Below are 21,135 nucleotides of genomic sequence, written 5' to 3'. Positions count from 1 at the left end.
AAGCTCTGTTTTAAGCCGTGTTTCGGCGGTGATGGAGCCGTGCCGGGGCTGTATTTAAGCTCTGTTTTAAGCCGTGTTTAGGCGGTGATGGAGCCGTGCCGGGGCTGTATTTAAGCTCTGTTTTAAGCCGTGTTTAGGCGGTGATGGAGCCGTTCTAGGGCTGTATTTAAGCTCTGTTTTAAGCCGGGTTTAGGCGCTCCGCAGCTCAGGCTCGCTGCCCGTGCCTCTGGCGCCATCTGTCGGCCGCGCTCGGTCCCTGCAGTGCCCGCCTGTGCCGAGCCGCCTTCTCCTTCCTCCTCCTCCTCCTCCTCCTCCTCCTCCTCCTTCCTCCTCCTCCCCTCCAGGCTGATTCCGCAGCTCCTGGGAGCTCCCAGTTCCCCGGGATGTTCCAACCAGCTCGCTCCTGTTGCCTCCTGCCCTGCTTAGGGCTGAGCCGCTCTTCGGGAGCCCAGCCCAAGGCTGGTCCGGGTGGTGCTGTGGGGGATGTGAAGGTCAGTGTCCAGGACAGTGATCACCTCCAGCATCGTGGGATTTCACCCCGAGCGAGTGACACATCCTGCAAGCCGAGTGGAATGTTTGGGACAGCGTGCTGCTGCTCTGACAGCTCCAGAGAGACAGAAATCCCTGGGATGTGCTGGTCCCTGGCTGATGAGCCCTGCTGAGCTTTATTCAGGGCTCAGAGGGAGGAGAATCTCCCTGGAGGAGCAGAAACACAGCAGGCACAGTGCTCCCTGCATCCCTGCACTGCAGCTGCACCAGAGAGCCAGCCTGGCCAGCCTCAGCCTCCCTGGGCACCACAAGTGCTGGAGCTGCGAGTCAGGAGGGGATAAAAGAAGGGTGGACAGAGGTGGGGAAGAGCCAGAGCTGGGCCCTGTGGCCAAAGGGCCATTCCAGGCTGCATGGCATCCTGCTCCCAGGGGGAGAACTGCCTGGGAGTGTGCTGAGCAATTGCACCACTTGTTTTCTATATTCGAATTATTTTAGCATTACTGCTTTCCTTTCTGTCTCTGTCCTGTTAAATTATCTTTATGCCAAGGCACAAATTTTGGGTTTTCCCCCTCTTCTCACCCCCCTGTCTCACTGGGGAGGGGATGAGGGAGCTGGGTGGTGTTCAGCTCCCTGCCCTGTGCAACCACAACAGTGACAAAGTAACTTCTTTACAGATGCAAAGTGTGATCCATCAAAATTACATGTTCTTAAGAATCCGGTCTCTTTCATTTTCAGACTCCAGTGGGTGTTAGAGAGGGTGGGAGCTGTTATTCTGCACAGTGTGAACCTCTTGGAAATGCAGACCAAGTGGAGCAGTTTAGGGCTGGCTGGGTTGGCTGCAAGCCCCCATGCAGGTGGAAATGTAATCTTGCCTCTTGTACCTCCTGCTGATTTCTTTTCTTTATATCGCTCTTGTTTCCCCCTCTCTGCTTCCAAAGTACACCTTGGCTAAGGTGAAACAAATATTTCCTCATCTTTGACCTGGATGGAGGGACACACCTCGTTTTTTGAGTTAAGTCTCTGCAAGTGACTCCAGGGAGATGAAAAGACTCAGTAATGCTGTCACAGATCATGTCCTGTAGCTACAAGGCAAGGTGTTCACCAGAAAAAATGAATTTAAATTAAGAAAGAATGATGCTTATACTGCTAAATAGATGACAGCAAGCTTAGTCTGTCTTTGGTGGGTTTTTTTGGTGGTTTGTTGTCTTTTTTTCCCCTGTGAAAAATGGAGTTTTGTGACAAGTAAGATTTTTTTATCTTGCTGTATGAGGGTTTTCAACTTCCTTGTGCCAGCTGTTAGAACAAAACAACTGAAACTTATCAGCTTGGGAACACTCATTGGGCATTTGGGTGATCTGAAGGTGCTTGCTGTGCTCTCCTGGAATGACCTTACAAAGAGTGCCAGGAGGGGCGTTGTTCCATTTCATTTTGCATTTCATTGGCTCTGAAGACAGTATGTTGCAATATATTTCTTATTTTAGTGCTGTTGCATGTGCAAGAGTTGCAGGTCTTGAAAGCTGAAAAATAAGAAAAATAAATTAAAAATAAATTAAAAGCAAATGTAATTTTATTTTTTAAAGAATTTAATTGATGTGTGCTATTTCTGCTGCAGTTGTCCTAAAGCTGGTGAGGTTAAAACCAGCAGACATTGCTCAGGTTGCTGATCAGAGCACCTTGAAAGGCCATTTGCACTGCTTGGAGCCTGACTCTGGGACAAACTGCCGGAGTTTTCTTGGTGACAGAATGACACAATCACGGTGCTGAAGTCACCCAAATGCCTTCTCTGATGGAGCTTTTGTCCTCACCCATCACTGAGACCCTGAGTCAGGTTTGGATTTTGGAGAGCTGTGAAATTCCTCCTGTTTCCTCTCAAAGCACAAACCCCCTCCTGGCTCCATCTTTTCTCTGTGAATAAACACAGCTCTCTCCTGGCCCCAGCCCCATCCTCCCTCTGCAGGCACCAGGACAGTTTGGTGAATTCCAAATAACTTCTCTAATAAAAGTAAAGGAAAAATCCCCCACCAAGTAAAACTTCTTCTCTCTGAGTCTCAATTTAGGCAAGAACTAATAAGATGAGGTTGCATGATTCATTAACATTACATTTTTCGGATTTGTTCCTCAAACTGGAGGTTGTGAAAGAATTCTCATGACTGCTTGTAAAGGCTTAAATGTTCTGTCTCCAAAATGATTGAAATGCTGTTCACTCTCCATGACTTTTGTTCATTTGAATCTGCCAAGACAGGTGCCAATTAGGGCTGCAGATGGTGCAAGCAACCAAACGGGGCCACCAAAGGGTTCCCTGAACATCTGAAATATCCCAGCTTTAAATGGCACCTGGAGCTGTGGTGTGACTCCACAGAATTTTATACAAGTGGGGAGCCCTGTGGTTCTGTTGCCTTCCTGAAAATTCCCTTCTGTGTTCCTTGGAGTTAATAGGCTGGTGAGGATCTCCAGGAGAGGAAAAGTTTCAGAAAGTTTGCAGATGTCTCATTAGTACATTATTATAATGATCCCTGACGGAGTGTGAATGAAAGAGTTTTGCTCTAAGATGACTTAATCTGGTGGTTTAAAGCAGTGTTTACTGTTCAGGGATGTGCCATTAGCTATGCAGGACTGCAGTTTCCCACTTTTTTTCATCAAGTCTTCAAATGATTTTACGTTTCAATTTTGCATTTTCCTCAGCTTTTCCTGCAAAGATGTAAAATGGAAAAAATCATTTCCATATTGAATACTTAAGGTTATTTTAGTTATTTTAATGATTTTAATGAGGCCATCCCTGGTAGCTGCCAGTCCCCTACACCTCAGCTGGGCTGGAGAGCTGGGCCAGCTTTCCAGGCTTAGCAATCATCTGTTTGTTGTTTGGCCAGCTCAGAGGTGGCTCAGAGGGATCTGATGGTTCTGTGCATCCATCCAGGTGCTGCTGGGGGCTGGCTCTGGCCTGAGAGCTCGCTGGAGCTACAGAGCCCTGTGCTCAGAGCTTTCTGACTCAGCTGCTGCTCCAAACCCTGGCCAGAACCAGCTCTTCATCATTTCTGGGACTTGGCTTTGGCTGAGGCACTGAGAGATGGTGGCTTTGGGTCCCTGTTTGGGCTGGGCTGGGCTTTGGGTTCGTGTTTGTGTCTGAGCTGGGATTTGGGTCTGCATTTTTTTCTGGGCTGGGCTTTGGGTGCCTGTTTGGGCTGGGCTTTGGGTGCCTGTTTGGGCTGGGCTTTGGGTGCCTGTTTGGGCTGGGCTTTGGGTCCCTGTTTGGGCTGGGCTTTGGGTCCCTGTTTGGGCTGGGCTTTGGGTCCCTGTTTGGGCTGGGCTTTGGGTCCCTGTTTGGGCTGGGCTTTGGGTCCCTGTTTGGGCTGGGCTTTGGGTCTGTGTATCTGAGCTGGGCTCTGGGTGCCTGTTTGTGTCTGGGGTGCCTCAGACAGCAGGTAGAGGACCTGCAGTCACCCAGGGTTGCTGTACAGCCCCTGAAGCACGTGGGATGCTCTGTCCTTTCGGTGAAGCTGGAACTGTTCTGTTTCTTCCTGTTTCATTATCGCCACTCCTGCTCCGTGCAAGCCCTGAAGTGGATTTGTGTTTCAGTGATAGAATGAGGGCAGCAGTAGAAAGCTACAGAGATTTGGGTTTTCTCTCTGTGGACTTAAAATAAACGACCACACGTTTGATAGGGAAGCTGGTTCTCTCTAGAATTTAAAATTACCTGACAAGAACCTATAGAGCTTAATTTCCTTTAAACTGTTAAATGGGAGTCAGAACATGGGGAGAGTCTGTGGAAGAGGCATTAAATGAAACACTTACCAGCAGAGTACCTACAAATTCGGGAGCTAATAGATTGTTATCTGCCACAATTTAAAATCCTGAGACCAAATAAAATTCAAAATGTGGATTCTTATTCCTGTGTGCAGCACGAGCAGTCTTTGCTAAAACGTTCTACGCATAATTTAATGTTCATCCTTTTAACTTTGAAGGCATATTGCCAAAGAATTACTCATACAGTTAAAGAAAAAAACCCTAAAAATCGGTGAATGTAGCCCATAAATAAGCTACACAGAATTACTTCCCTTTCCAGATTTTTCAACAAATGATAAAGGATATATTCTTCAAAAATGCATTTAATAAAAAGAATCTTTTCAAATAATTTCTCATGCATTCAGCTCTGGCTTTTAATGACTGCTGCAGTAAGCCTGGGAAATTGCTTTCACTCTATTTTAAGAGCATTTTTACCTAAGTGTTCTTACTGTAAATTTCTCTTGGTACCTTTGATCCTGCTGGGTGGCACTTGGTGGTTTAGGTGGAAATCAAGCACTGGCGTTGGAAGCGAGGTCAGTCAGGGGAGAACTGTCAGCAGTGGTGTTTGTTATAATTAATGTGATTTGGGACTATGGATGACAAGCAAGGTGTCATAATTAAACCATTCCTTGCAAATTGTTGAAGCTGTTTACTCAGTAAACTGTGTTTTTTTTTCATTATGAAGGATTCATCATTGGACAGCCAATTGTGCTTGGACTGAAAGTTAATTTGTGAACTTGTTTTTATCATTAAACAGTGTTGAGACAGCATTAATATATATTTTTTTAATTTTTTTACTGCATCTCACATTTTGTATTCCTCTAAAATGACACTTCCATCACTGATTCCAGTAGGTTTGGGGCTAAATTTTGTGCTACTATTCATGAAACCACTTTAAACACATCCAAAAGTGAATTTTAATGAACAATCCTCAAATTGTCCATCCCATTTCCTTTTAGGGGCTGAGAAGACCCCTGACAAAAATGTCAGTGTTTGTGGGTGCTGTGGGAGTGGATTATCCTTGGCATTGGGAAGTGCTTCCCAATGTGAGAAAAGAATCCATGGTTGGAACCTGATATCTCCAAAAACTCAACAAATAGAGATTGGAAAAGTACAGATACTACACATACTGTAAAAATAATGGGTGAATAATGAATATTATTGACTTCATTGAATTTAATTTAGGTGTAAGGGAGATCTTAAGCACATGAATAAAAATACTTTCTTTATGGAGAGAAAAGCAGCAAAATAGAGGAAATGGTTTCTCTGTTTCTCCCCATTAAGAGCTCTGAAAGAATTTAAGATTGGTGCAAAGAGACAGTAATTCTGAAATACAAAGCTTAAATAATTTCCAAAGCCTACATATTTCTCAAGTTTTGTTATAATTCTTCCACAACCACAAAATAGGAGCCTACAGAGGCAAGATATTAAACTACCTTGAAAAATACTAAGCGATGCTCCATGTAGTGGGAAGTGAAATAAAACTGCAATATAGAAATTCTGTATTGGCTGAGATTGGATGTTGCTTTCAAAAGCTGCATAAAATGGAAGCCATTAGCTTCTATTTGCATTTAAGCAGTGGAGTTGTAAAACCAGAATGATATAAAATTGTAAATTATAATCAGGCAGGTAATGTTACACATTAGAGGAAGATGGTTCAGTTTGAGTATAATGTTTGGAGGAGATGTTTTAAAGAAGTATTCATGGCAAGGGTAATAAAGTATTGGACTGATGAGATATTGAGGCATTCTTGTCAGAGTACAGAGATTGCCCCTGGAAGCAGACATTCATTTTTTTCCACCTGAAATTTACCTTCAGGAGCATGAAAACACGTTCATTCCACTGAAGCATTGCCATTTCTTCCTTCTTCATAGAAACTCATCGTTTCTGTCATTTGTTTGTAGGTATTTCTCAGTGCTTGCTATTATTTACTTGAGAAATCAAGGGAAATCAAAATTCTACATAAATGGTCATTAATACTCACTCGGGTGACAAGCCTCTTTCATTTTTTTTCCTCCTTACCCTGTAAAAGTTTTCTTCTAGAAAATGAAGCTTCAAGAATTTGCTTCTTCCAGCAGTAATGGGGCTTTTAAGTGAAGATGTGAATGACACGAGCTGCTGGAGGGCTGCCCTGGGGGAGCAGCAGAGCTCCCAGGCACCAGGGGTGGGTGGCACTTGGAGGATGAAATGTTTTTGAAGTAGAATCTTTTTCTAACTCTGTCTAATCCTGCCCAGTGGGGTTTAGGACAGTTGGTGATCTGATAATTCTATGTGAGAATGCCACAGGTGTACCTTTGTCAATCAAAAATAAGGGAATACCTGTGGATATATTGAAAAGAAAATATTCACAAGGAACTGCTTCAGCTGTGTCAGGCAAATGGGAGAGCTGGGGATGCTCAGCCTGGAGAGGAGAAAGCTCTGGTGAGTCCTCAGAGCATCTTCCAGTGCCTGAAGGGGCTCTGAGAGGGATGGAGAGGAGCCTTGGCCAGGGGCTGCAGTGACAGCAGAAGGGGAATGGCCTGGAGCTGAAGGAGGGTGGGTTTAGATCAGAGGTTCAGCACAAGTCCCTTCCTAAAAGGGTGGGGGGCTCTGGGACAGGTGCCCAGAGCAGCTGGGGCTGTCCTGGATCCCTGGCAGTGCCCAAGGCCAGGCTGGACACGGGGGCTGGGACAGGGGAGGTGTCCCTGCCATGCAGGGGGAGAAGGGGCTGATTTTGAAGGTCCTTTCCAGCCCAAGCCATTCCAGGATTCCCTGCCCAGAGCTGCAGTGCAGGGACACTTTGAGTGCAAAGGTTCTGCTTTCCCACAGGCAGCTCAGCAAGAACAGGCTGAGGGCACGAGAGCCACAGGAGAGAGAAAATCAGATTCAGGCAGGAATAAGGGGAAAAGGGGACTCAGGAGTTCAAATTGTATAAATTACATTACTGCACTCTCACAATTCCAGCTGTATTCCAGTTTCCTGCTAATTCTGATGCCAAGTGAATGGGATTAAATCCTTCTTTAAAAGAATCTTCACCAGGACTGACAGTGAAACGTTCCCCTGTGACCAGGGTCAACTGGCAAATCTTTTTGCCAATGATTCAAGTAATATTACCCAAGATAATTAATGAGGTTGGAGTAAAAGAGGTATCTGATTCCTAATAAAAAAAAAAGTGTTATAGTCCCATTTATTTTATTTTATGTTCATGTTTTATAAGTGCATTCTGAATATGCAATCCATGATTCAAACACTACACTGTTTTTAAGCTGTAAAATCCTACGCAAAGCCAATAAGTACAAAAATATGAATCTTAAAGTTATATTCTGATATTTGTGTTGCAAACTTGAGAACTGATAGACCTGTTAAACTGAAATATCAGCCTTTCAGCAGCAAGCACTAGTAATAAACAGAACTATTTCAGTAACTGTAAACATAATAAAAATCCTCATGATGAATCTCAGAAAAGTTCATTTGATGAAACTCATAACAAATCCAAAGGAATGAATAATTCTGCATTACTGATAAAACCTGGCTAACTTTGTTTTTTATCAAGTGTCAAGAAGTTGTGTTTTGCTAAGGAAGGAACACTAAAAAAGTAAAGGTCCAGAGAAAAATCAAGATCTCTGTAACTGAAGTTCACCTGAACTGATAAAAATGTTTCCAAATTGAAGGTATGTTAAGACTGTGCATTTATTCTTATGACAATATAAGAGCTGCTTAATTATCAGTGTATTTTGGTGGCAGGCCCAGTTGATAACTATAAATTATCAGGATTTCTACTTCAGTTTGACCAAGCAAACCATTTGGGGCTTACAGCTATTTCCTCAGTCTCAGATTGAGAAAGAGGATTAATTTTAAATAGGGTTAAAATTTCAATGTCGAATTGTGTTAGTTACAACAGAGAAGAAACTTTGTCTATTTAACTTAATTCAAGTGAAGAAAATACTGCAATCCTTTCCTGAGAACACTGGGAGAAGGTGTTTGTAATTCCAAGAGCAAAGTTTCCATATTGGAGCCAGTTAAATGTTCAGAGCTGCAGCTGTGAAGGAAATGTGCATTAGCCCAGAGGTGCAAATCCCATCCTGGCATCACCCTTCATCCAAGGGCTTCTTTATGCACCAAGTGTGGAACAAGAAATGCTTTTCTTAGCCACACAAGATTAGTGGAAGAAGCAAATTAATCTCACAAGCATTTTCATTACTTTTAACTCTGTCAGCATCCATTGTGGATGCTCTGATGGGGTCCAGCCAGATGCCTGAATCCTGAAATCCTGAGCACTGTGACTGCTTAAACAGCCTTGCTTTTTCCTTTTGTTGTGCTTTGGTTGGGTTTTTTGTTTGTTTCTTTATTGTGTTTTGTTTCAGAAATTGTGCCAAGGTTCTCAACAAGTAAATTTAATTCTGGTGATGTTCCAGGTGATAATCCAACTTTGTGCAGTATGACACTGCAGTTGATCCCTCTGCATTTGGGGTGGGAAGGCAGCAGTCACTTAAAGCTGGTTCTGGGTCCTGTAGGTTCAAAAACCTTATCCCAGTGAGGCTCCATCAGATGGGTTTGCTGAGTACACCCTCTGTCTTAATTTAACCCAAAAGGATGATTTAATCCAGATTAAAATACTGAAATGATTTAAATGTGTCTGCTGGTGGGAGCACTCAGGACATTCACAGTTCTCACTCCTGTGAAAGAAATGCACTAAAACATCAAATACTTGTGGATCCTTGGTGTGTTTGGCACCTTTTCCATGGCCAGAGTCAGGAATGAGCAGTGCAGCTGCTGCAGCTGCAGGAGTTTGTCTGTCAGCAGTGTGGGAGCTCTCTCCATGTCAGCCTGCTGGGTTTTTAATGCAGCCCCTGCCATCCCCACGGTTCAGGTGAAGCCTGGCTTGCTCCAGGTGTTCTGGTCCCAGAGTTCTGGGCACTGTGTCCCCCTGCAGTGACCTTGCTGAGGCCAGCAGGGTTTGCTGGAGCCCTGCAGCGCTGTCCTGGGCACAGGGTCAGTGCAGGAATCCCCCCAGGGCTCACCAGCTGTTCTGCATGTGCAGCTGGCTGTGAGGCTGCTGCTCCCCTGCCAGAAGAACGCTTCCTGCTGGATCCTGTGGAGATCTCTGCAAGTGAGCTGCTCATAGATGCAGCTTAATACTCTTTTAATAGCAGAGATTCAGCTCTTTCTGCTGAGAACAGATTCTCCTTTGGTTTATGTCCTTATTGTATACCTAAATAATTTCCTTCGATTTAAAGGAACAAAACATGCTAATAAGGAAATTCCTCCTTTCTTTATGCTTGTATTTGCATTTCTAGATCTGCTCAGCGTGGGAAGCCTGAGGAATCTGGTCTGGACCTGCCTTGGAAATGGAGAGCTGAGATGTCACTCTGTGTTCTCTAATGGAGTAACATCTGTCCACTGGTGACAGCCCCATCAAACATTTCTGTGTCTGTTCGCTTCAGTTAAGCAAGTTAAAATTATCAGCAGTGGAATGTTCTTGTTTGTGTTCTTTTTAGCCCTCTGTAGCAAATACTAAATGTGCTCTTCCTTCCTGGAAGCTTGTTGTTGTTCTGTTAATGAGACTTCACACATTAAAGAGCATGGTGGAGCCAGGATGACACACTTGACGTTTTCTTGTTGCTAGGAAGGGATGAATCTGCTGTCTAACGTGTTGATTTTCCTTTTGAATCTATCCAATGTATCCCATTAAAGTTTTCCTTCATTTAAGCTGTAAAATGAAATTCTCACTTCCTAGAGCCAAAAGCTGGGGCTCATTAATACTCAGAGTGAGCTTAAACCCATAGTTTTATAATTGAATTAACTTAAAAAGGTAAATATACTCATTTTTTTGTAGTTCACAAGAGGTATTTTCCCCCTCCTGTAGCATGTTATCTGCAGCATAATTTAGAAGGTCTGATTGCTTTGCTGCTTTTCCTGAAATGACAGATGATTTTGTGCAAGCTCTCAGTTTTCCTTCCCAATTCCCCAACTTGAGGATTGTCATACCAAGCTTTATTGCCTTTGCAATGAATTTTTTTTCCTTGGGAGGTACTATTTTGAGCACAGATTTTCTGTAACAGTGGGAATTATTATCTGTGACTAATAACAATCTCTGTGGAGCTTATTACACAACAAAGACAGATCATGTGCTTGAATATATTCATGTGATTGCTTGCAGCAACGAGTAGCTTAAATTTCTCTAAGTTGCTGCTCTATCAAAAATGATTTTTTCCCCCTAGTGAAATAAGGTTTATTATTACTGCTATTTTACCTCAAGTTCAATAACACTTAGGTGAACTTTCATGCAACAGTCTAGAAAAAATGTAGGAATTAATGGTGGTTACTGTGGTCCTTGAACTGCTCTAAGAGAATTTTAATTGTAATTTAAATGGATCTTTCTATAGCTAAACTATGTTTCTAAAATAACATTTCTTCAGAATTGCCCCACAGATGTGCCAATAATAAGATACCAATAGAGGAGATTTTACTTGGAACCCACATTTATCCTTGTTTATTTAAGCAGCTGTTATTTGGTATAAATGTTATGAGAATTACTTTTCCTGCTGGGCAGTGTGGAGCTCTCCAGAACATCCAGGGCTTTGCAGGAAGATCAGAGTCAGGATGTTATTTTGTCTGATATGGCTGAATTTCATTTTCTAATCCCTGTTCAAGTATTTGTGTAGGAGAAAACTTGAAGGCAAAGCAGCCTGTAATAATAAAGAGTACAGGACTGGTGGCTGTGTAAACATGAGCTTTATTACCTTGTTTTATGTTGATTTTTGTAGGTAACAAGATGATCTTTAAGGTCCTTTCCAAGCCAAGCCATTCTGTGATTCTGTTATGTCAGGCAAATTTGCACAGTAGGCAGATTCTGCTTTGGATTTGCTTCTATTAAATCAACCCTGAGGATGTAAAATAAAGTGTAAGTGAACAACAGGAACTTGTTACTCCATAAATGCCAAGCTGAGATTGCAAACCAAGTGTCAGCAGTGAGAGCCACAAGGGATTTCTCTATTGGACTAGTCTAAAAATGAGGATATTGGAGGTGCTGGTTTTCTGTAGAAACTGCATGTGGGGCGGGTTTGATTTATTTTGGAGGGCCTGGAACAACAAAGAAGTGCTGGCTAGTGTTGAGTGACATTTATTTATGACCTTGACAAGCTGGGGCAGTGCCTGGGCACTGTCACCTTGTTGGGCACCCAGTGCTGTCCTGGAAGGTGGGCACAGGAGCTCTGTGTGCTGGGGAGGGGTGAGGGATGGGCACTGCAAGCAAAGCAGGGCAAGTCATTGGGAAATAAGAAGTATTTTCAAAAACTCTGTGAGGATCTGATTGCTGTTTGAGTTCTGTCACTTCAGAATCTAAACACAGCGTGATTATCAGAATTAAAGTGTTTCTACTGTGGAGAGTGAAACAAGGTCAAAAAGCAGAGTGATTTGAATAGTGCAAGTTAGACAATGATTTTTGAGAAATACTTCATGACACAAAGCTACCAAAAAATGGCAATTGAAGAGAAGGGAACAGGGAAGAGGTTGTAATTGTGTTTTCTTAACTGTGTGAAGTTGTCAAACTGCAGAGTAACTTCATTTTAGTGAAACCTGTCCTGTGGTTCTGTCACACTGCTGGGAAGTGGAAGGCAAAGAAAGCCCTGCAGGCCTTGACATTCTATTCCAAAGTAGGATGATGATGGAGATGATGAATTCTACCTTGTGGGTTTCCACACTTTTAAGCTTTAAGCCAGCCATGGGATCCGTCTGGAGCCAGCAGAGCTGTGCCAAGGCTTGGTGGTGAGGCACCTGCTGGGAGTCACCCTTGCTCCAGCAAAGATCAAATCTGACATCAGCTCCTGCTCCTCAAAGTGACTTTAAAGATGTTGTTATAGGCTTCTTTTCACAGGGGCAGCCACTAAAATAACTATATCTGGAGTGCTGCGTTGGTTTGGATGATTTTTTTTTAAATACTCCTTCAGTTGCCTTGATTGAGAAGTCACTGGGGAATGACTGATACATCTTGTCAAGCTAAGATGAATTTTAGTTGCCTTAATGCCAGACTGATGGCTTCATCCTGCTTGTCCTGCCCCAGCTGGTTGAAATTTAGGGAATTTGTCTGCTTTCACAAGAAAGTGTCTGTGGACTTTCAGTGCTACCAGAAGATGACAGCAGCAAAAACTTGTTTTGGCTTTGTGGGACACAGATGAGGGGGAAGGCCAGGGGGATTTGTCTCCTCATAAATGCCTTGCAGACTTGCACTGGTTATGAATTTAGGAGGGAGACTGCTCTGGCACTCTTATGCCAGAGTTTCATTTATTATGTGCTTTTTTGATAAATTACTCATTGATGCCCTGAGAGTATTTTCTCTGATCTGTGTCTGTTCTTTTGTATTGTTCTAATTATTTATTTTAACTTCCTTTTGTCTATAAATCCTCAAAATGATAACACACATTTCATCCATATGCATTTTTAATTCTTTATCCCATGGACTGATAAATAATTATATTGTCAAATCCTGCTTGTGTTAGTGTTTTTGAGCTGGTGGGAGTACTTTGGATAGCTCATTAAACTTAATATATATGAAAATTTATTATAGATAAGGAGAACAATTACCAGAAACTACATTATGAAATGTTTGTCAAAATTGAGTAGCTTAAATATTGATGAAGCCAAGCAAAAGGATCAATGACAGTTACTGGGCTGGATTCTGGAGCAGCAGAATACAATTTCATTTAGCATCACAGTGTCTCTCCCACATCCTACATAAATCATGGAACTCATTTGAATATATTTGCTTTATGTCTAGGAAACCTCACAAAATTCTGAGAAACCTGGTGAGTTTGTAGAGTCAATATTTCCCTGAGAGGCCCAAGACCCACAAGAGCATTCCTGATGTGTTCCACACTTGTGGGATCAGCAGTGATTGCAGCTCCTGTGGTTTTGTGGGGGTTTTTTTGTTCCCCTTCCTAATGTAGCCTTAAAACAGAAGTCAGCTTTTGTATTTGATGAATGAGTCCTACAGCTCTGAAACACTTGGCTCAATCAATGTGCTTGTTCCTCTCCACAGTTTTGTTGTTCTCCTCGTGTTTTGCAGAGGTAAACTGCAATTCTGGAAGGGAGGAGTTCCCACCTCCCCTGCCCCCAGCCCTGCTAATGCCTCAGCTGGGCTCAGGTGAGGGCTTGTCCCCTCATGGGCTACCTGCACTTCTGGATTTCTAGTTTATTTTCATTTTTACTCACTTTATTTACATTTTTACTTATTATACCTGACAGTAAGATCTTAATTTAAACTAAAACATGCCCTTGGCATTGCAGGTATCCAGTGTATTCAGGAATTACAGTTTTAAGGCCACAGGCACCAGGTGGCTGGGCAGCTCTGAGATGTCTCAAGTGTCCTCTTTGGGTACAATGACATAGTTTGGACTTTTTTTACTCTGGCACACCCAAGAATGAAAAGACAAAAGATTGTTTTATACAAATATGCTTTAAAGAAGTTTTAAACCCCCAGGGTGCAGCTGGGGAGTCTGGTCCAGTCCCTGTGGCTGGTGTGTGGAGGGATGAGAACTGGGAAAGCAGAGAACACTGGAAATGCATTTCTGCATCCTCTTCCAGCACCACCCACCCCCCCAGAGGAAAAAAATATAACACTGTTTCCATGGAAAAATCAACATGACAGAGGGGCTGCTGGATAGCCAATACCATTTTTTAAAATCCAATTGGTTGCAGCTGTACTGAGAGGCAACAAATGTTTTGCTGCCTTTGCTGCCAAATAATAGATTATATTTGGAAGCATAAGACTAATGAAAAAAATAGAGTTCAGAAACAGAGTGATTGCAAAGCTTCAGGCATAAGAAAGGAAACTGTTAGCTTGCTTTGTAAAGCAAGCCCCAAAAATTTAGGGTGCTGGTTTTTTTTTTTAGACATGGTGTAAAGTTATATATAATGTTTCCTGAAGATGCAGTTTTTGGTGCAAAGTTATAAATGTTGTTTTCTGAAGATGCAGTTTTTGGTGTAAAGTTATAAATGTTGTTTCCTGAAGATGCAGTTTTTGGTGTAAAGTTATAAATGTTTTCTGAAGATGCAGTTTTTGGTGTAAGGTTATAAATGTTGTTTCCTGAGGATGCAGTTTTTGGTGTAAAGTTATATATAATGTTGTTTTCTGAAGATACAGTTTTTGGTGTAAGGTTATAAATGTTGTTTTCTGAAGATGCAGTTTTTGGTGTAAAGTTATAAATGTTGTTTCCTGAAGATGCAGTTTTTCACTGTGGCAGTGATGCCAAGCTTCCTGCTCGCTGCTGGCTGTAATTTATCCAGCTACCAGCAGCAGCCATCTGCTTGGGAGGTGATTGAGCCAGGCTGGGGTGCAGGAGGGCAGCAAGGTGGGAGAGTCCCTGGGAGGGGAATTGTGCTGGATCTGCCCTGGCTGAGCTCACCTGTGTGCCCTGCAGGGCTTGGCATGTGAGAAACACCAGCCTTTGGGCCCAGCAGAGGATCAGCAGCTCTTACACCTCTGCTGACTGTCACAGGTGACCAAATCGTTCCGTTTCATTACCTGAAGTGATTAGATATGAGAATCAAAAAAGGAAAACTGTTATTCTCTCAAGCTCATCGTAACCCCACGTGGAAGTTAAGTGTGTGCCATTAAATCTCGTTAGAGCTAACAATCAGCTTTATTTACTTTTCAGTCACTTGCCCATTGCCATGACAGAAGCATTGATTTGTATCTTTTAGAGATCCATAAGTGCAGACTGGAGCTCCAGTGGCACGGGTGGATGGAAGCACTTCTGTAAGAATGGGTAAATGCAATCAATAATGCCACCTGACATCCAGGAGAGAAGAAATATCTTTACAACATCAAGCAATGCAATCTGATCCATGTTTGGGGTATTGGGAGACTCATCAAATATCTGTGCAACGAGCAGGAATTGATTTTCCAGTCCCTGCCCACCTGATGTGAATGTGTGTGTGCATCACTGAGGAGCATTCATGCAAACTTTGTCTGCTCAGCTGGTGGTAAGATTTTACTAAAACATGCTGTAGTTCACTTTTTTTTTACAGCTTGTTGGTGATGAATGATTTTAGGAATTTAAATCCTCACCTTTAGAATTCACCATCTGTCTCCTTTAGCAGCTTAACTCGGTATAATTCAGATTGCAGTTACCTCTGACCTAAGAGCTGTGCATGACTACTCCAGTAGTATCCTTAAAAAGCCTCATGTTTTATTTTCTATTGGGAATATGTGCATCAGGCACTGGTAGAATGAGAAATTAACTTTAGAGGTCTGCAGTGCCTGGGAGTTGGAGGTCAAAGCTGCAGCTTTCTGTTGGCTCCAAACAAAGCCCCTTTCCTCATCAGCATCTGTGGACAAGCTGAAGCCCATTTTGCAGCATGGTTTTAGGGGTTTAATAGGGTAAACACACTCTTTCCTCCATCAAAATGAAGCATGTTTTACACCAGATGTTGTTGGGTACCATGAAATGCTTGTTTATATAAATAAAATATATATTCATGGGAAAATTTGCTGCTTTCACACTTTTAAAAGCTGGTGTATACCTGGATTCTAAAGATTATATTGCTCCTAATACATATGGAATTACACAAGTTGTATAAAACAATTGTAAATTGTGTAAAGTAGATATATTCAAAAGAGCAGAATGATAAACAGAATTCTGAGACTTTTTGTTTTTCATGTGGACACCTTTTGAGTATGGACATTGTGCTGGATTTTTCATTTTGGACACAGCACTTCCTAAACTAAAATTCAGATGTTGAAAGCTTGCCTGTTGCAAATATTTGATTTGTGAACTATTAATAGTATGTTTTGGAATCAATTCAATTCTACTTAGTGAGTGTTCACATAAATTTGGATTAGTTTAGTGATATTTTAATTTTTTTGAAGGTCTCCTTGGCCCTGCTACTATGGAGCTTTCAGGCACAAATAGTCCTGCAGGTGTTCAGCAGGTGGAATAAAGCTGCCATAAAAGTGCAGGTGTGCACAGCAGGTTTGTCAAGTGAGGCTTCTGTAAAACATGACAAAACTGTGTTTTTCTGGGAGTTGAGAGGGAATTGATGCTGTGGCTCTCTGGCTGTGCCATGATTTCAGGGATGCTGGTTCTCTCTGCCCCGTGGCCCTGGCTGGCAGCTGGGTCAGTGCAGAGCCTGGCTGCAGCTCTCACCCCTGCCTGCTGCAGCAGGGCTCACCTGGGCAGCTCTGGCTCATACCTGGAGTTTTTTCTTTCATGTTACTCCTAGGTGTGGAGTTTTGAGCTTCATATGAAGTGTCAGTGAGCTCCCTTCACAGAGTGGGCACAAGAAAAATTCCTTTTCTAGGCTGTAAGGACAACCCTTACAAGCTTCAGGCCCCAAAGCAGAAACAATGTGGGCTGAAAAGAAAAAACAAGGATGGGACTTCACAAGCTGAAGCTGTAATTGGACAATTAACGTTGCAATTTGCCAGTGATTGGCAATTAACATATACAGACGGACCTAAACTCATAAAATTGTGAGACCTCGTGACCACTCGTGCATTTTGTGACCATTTTTAGGTCCAGCCCTTGGGGTTCTGCACTGCCTTGGTTCCTAGCTCTGAGCTTCAGATAAAGTGTCAGCCAGTTCTCTCCCAGCTCAGGCACACACAACAATCCTTTCCCAGCCCAGAACCAAGGACAAAAAGCACAACCAGCCCCGGATTGAGGAGAGCAACCTGGGAGGATGGGACTGCATCACCTGAGGCTGGAATTGCACAATTCACCCCAAGGAGATGGACCAAAACTTACAAAAGTGTGAAACTCGTGAGCCCTGGCCAGGCTCTTGCACTGCCCAAGGTGCAGCCTTTGAAGGGCTTTAGAAGTGCTGATAGGTGGAATGGGACCCCAAAATAAAACATTTTAATAATAATTAGCCCAATAATAATTGGGCTGCAATTTGGCCTCTGTTTTTTTGCTGATGTTCCTGCAGGTTTTACTGGCCAAAATCTGCTCCTCAGTATTGTGCTGATTTTTCTGTCACTATCCCTGGCATGTGAGTCCTGAGGCCAACACCCCTTGGAGGTGCAGGAGAAATGGTGAAAAAGTTCAAGCACAAATTATATCTTTTTTATACTTCTCCTTCTGTAAGGACCTTAAAAAGCCAATTTTCCTGCCCACACAGTGTTCTTTGTCTGAGCTTGCTTTCAGTTGAAAGGGACATTCTGTGGGAATTTCACTTTTGTTTGTGTGTCTGCTCTCTGCAATGACTTTATTGACCACATAAAGAATGATGATTTCTATTTTTTTTCCAGTAGCTCCTTCAAGAGACTCTTCTGAAGCCTGGCTTGATTTGGAGGGGGAAAAGGGCTCAAGATAACAGAAAACTTTCAGGTAAGTAAGCATATGTTCTTGCTTGCAATAACATTCCTCTAGAATGTCTCCTGATTTAATAAAGACCTGGAGTATTTTTTTTGCATCTCCTGAATTTAATAGATATTTTTAATTAATTTATTAAGCAGCTCTCGTAGTTTAAACTGTGAACCTGTTTCCCTGGCAGAATGTAAGGAAATGAGGCACTCTTAATGTCTTGGGATGAGTTGGAAATTCACCTTAGAGTTCAATGACTTGAACCCACAGATGAGATGTGGGCATTTTTTTCACTATTCATGTTCTTCTGTCATTCAAGCTCTCCAATTAAGCTTGTAAAAAATACTGGTACAGAAAAAAAACTGAGCGATTCAGGCATTTGGGAGGGTTCTGGAAACACCTTTTTTATTTTAAAAGTGTTTTTTCCTCTTCCCACATCCTCCAGTACAGCTGCTCAAAGGTCTTTGTCCAAATATATAATGGAAACAAATTGCCAAAGCACACCATAAACCGGATTTTTTTGCCTGGGGGCTGTGAGAGATGAGTGTTGAGCATCCTGAGAGAGAATTTTTGTCAGGAATAGCAGAGAGCAGAGTCAGTGCAGAGCAGCCCACGGTGCTGAGGGCCACGAGAGAGCTCTGCCCTGGGCAGATCTGCTCCAGAGCTCTCCTCACACCAATGGAAATGCTCATGGCAACGCACAAACGTCTGGCTTTGAAATCTTTGTTTTAAGAAGTCCCTCTTTTGTCTGTTTTTGGTCTTGTAAGGCGGGTACCAGCAGCTCCTGGAGATGGTTTTGGCCACTGAGCAGCAGATCCATCTGTTCTCCTGTTTTCCAGGCAGACAGGAATATCTGCCAGGCCAGCCCTGAGCCAGGCAGAAGCTGTGGCAATATGGAACAGAATTTGGTTTCATGTTAGCAGGCCTTTCAGCAGGTTTATTGACTCCATTTCACTCTTGTGCTAAGTTAATCCATGCAGCTTCCAGCTGATCTGGAGTGATGAGTGCTTTTGTCTGCAAAATGCTCTCCAGACACATTCCTGGGGCTGCCAGTAAACAGAACCACAGGTGAAAAGTGTGACTGCTGAAGGAAAAGAGTGGGTGAAAAGGTGATTGTTAGAGCTTGGAGCCCCAGAGAAAAGATTGAACAAAAATCCAAATCAGTTTAAAAGCAGATTGAGACCAACACTGAGAGAAAATAACCACTTCCAATTTCCAAAAGGATGCCAATATCTTACAGATACTCAGTGAGAGGACTTGGCCAATCAAAGTTCTGGGAGCAGAAAATCCCATTGTTCACAGGATTAGTTTGTCATCCTAGCTGATGTATATTGAGCATTGTCGACCTCATTCAAAGCTGAAAACTCTGTGTACATTAATTATGAAATAAATCTTCAGTGTTGTAAGTAGCACTTCAATACTGTCACCACCTCCAGGCAGAGGACCCTGCAACAGAGCAGGTTAAAATGAGAGAATCCAAGTTTACTGTGCCCAAAGCAGGGCCTTACAGATTAAAATGAGAGAATCCAATTTTGCTGTGCCCAAAACTGGGCTTTACAGATTAAAATGAGAGTATCCAAGTTTACTGTGCCCAAAACTGGGCCTTACAGAAACCTTTGAGCAGCAGGTTTGGATCTCTGGTGTTTGCTGGTGGTGCCACCTCTGTCACCTTTTACCGGTTCCACCATTTTAGAGAAATATTCATGTGATAAATGGGAATTCCTCCCTCCCTGGCCCCCTCCAGCACTTAATAGTGAACCAGATAACTGCTTTACAGTAGGAGATTAATAGAAAATATGAACTACTTCTGACCCACAGGTTCATACTGACACTTCAGAGAACTTCCAGAATTAACAGCATCGTTTGTATAATCTGACAGGAAAAGAATTTGTTTATTGTGTAGAAAAATTGCATGCAGAAAATACATTTTTTGTGGCCTTGTTTCTTAATATACACATAAAAAAATTCTATTTCACTGTTTTGATTGCTTTGAGCAACATGATTAAACTAGAATTTTGCATATCAAAACTGTAACTTTTATGGTGTTTGGAGGGACGAGGTGAAAAATGTGCAAGTCAAACCTATCTGCCTTGGACAATGGGGAACAAATAGATATTGCAGAAGTAATTGATAAATTGGGCTGCTCATTTGGATTAGTGACAAATGACAGTTGAGTGGGAATCACTGCAATAAATCCAGAGGGACACTGTTGAAAACACCGTCCTTTACCGTGAAGGCTTTATCAATTTCTCTGTATTTAGATATAACGCTGAATAAAACCAATCTATATTTGTAACCTTGGGTTAGAAACATAGAGATAGTGCTGTTGTCACCATTTAATCCTGGTAATGCCCACACAGCCAGAATGTGATGTGGCCAGAGCCTTGAGATGTGTCTGTTCAGCTCTTTCCTGCTAGAAGGATCCTCACAATATATGAGATGGAGCACAGCAAATCTTCCTCTCTGTCTTCTGCTCCTTCTCCTGCATCCTGTCAGGACATGTCCTTGCTCCAGGCCTGGTTTCAATCAACTTTTTCATTTTGGAAGCAGCAGCAGAGTGCCCAGGGCCTGGTGTAGTCCCAGGGAATTTTCCTGCTCCCTGCTCTGAGGTGTGTGCTTTTCCCCACCTTTCCCAGCAAGGGAAAGGCACAGTCCCTCCCCAAGCTGCAGGTTCTCAGCACCACATTGTGCCTTTCTTTCCCAGCAGAAGAAAGGAGAAATGAGAGTTTCTGGCAGCTGGTTATTCATTTGTTTCCCTGGAACAGCTGTAACCCTGGAGCTCCTGTGTCCTTCTCTTGGGATGTGACACAGACACAGAACAAACTGTCCTGCTTTGGCCCGTTTCAACATCAATCCATCCTCTGCTCAACAGCAACAGCTGCATAAATATCTAATGAATGGCAGGGGTCAGATATTGGAGGTGAATTTGAAATAAAAGGAATCTGGAAACTAACCAGGAATTGCACAAACAGCAATTTGAGATGAATCTTTTTCTCTTTTAAGTGAAAAGAAAGACACTGTCTGCAGGGAGAGCCCAGCCTCGCTGCATGATGGGTTTGAACCAGAATGGAGAGAAGAGAGGAATTCCTCAGGGTGTGCTCTGGCAGAATTATGAAATAAATATTAAAATATCCTGGGTGGGAATACTTTTCTCTGTTACAAATGGTTTGAAACATTCTTAGGGTTTTTGGCCAACTTAATACATAATCCTTTAACTATAATGTCCTTGGCACAGAATGTGCTTCAGCTTCTGTCTTGTTAGAAGATGCTGCTCCTTTCAAAACTGATTTATTTTAGTTTGGTGAGGCACTTTAGTTTGGATGCAGTGCAGGGGTGCTTGTGGTGGTGCTGGGTTATGGTTGGACCAGATGATCTTTAAGTTCTTTGAACCTTGTTGATTCCATGATTTGTAATCTGTGATGCACAATGACTTTATAATTGTGTGCAGCACTGCCCTGAATGGCAGAACCCTACATTAATGCTAGCTGTGGTTTTATTAGCTGCCTTATTATTTATGGAATATCAGCTTTTAATACTGTGTTGCTTAATCCAGAAATCTTGTGTTTTTTCCAATGGATTAATC

This window comes from Cyanistes caeruleus, chromosome 14 (genome assembly GCF_971803275.1).
Source record: "Cyanistes caeruleus chromosome 14, bCyaCae1.hap1.1, whole genome shotgun sequence".
NCBI lineage: Eukaryota > Metazoa > Chordata > Aves > Passeriformes > Paridae > Cyanistes > Cyanistes caeruleus.
Note: the sequence above shows the minus strand (reverse complement) of the source record.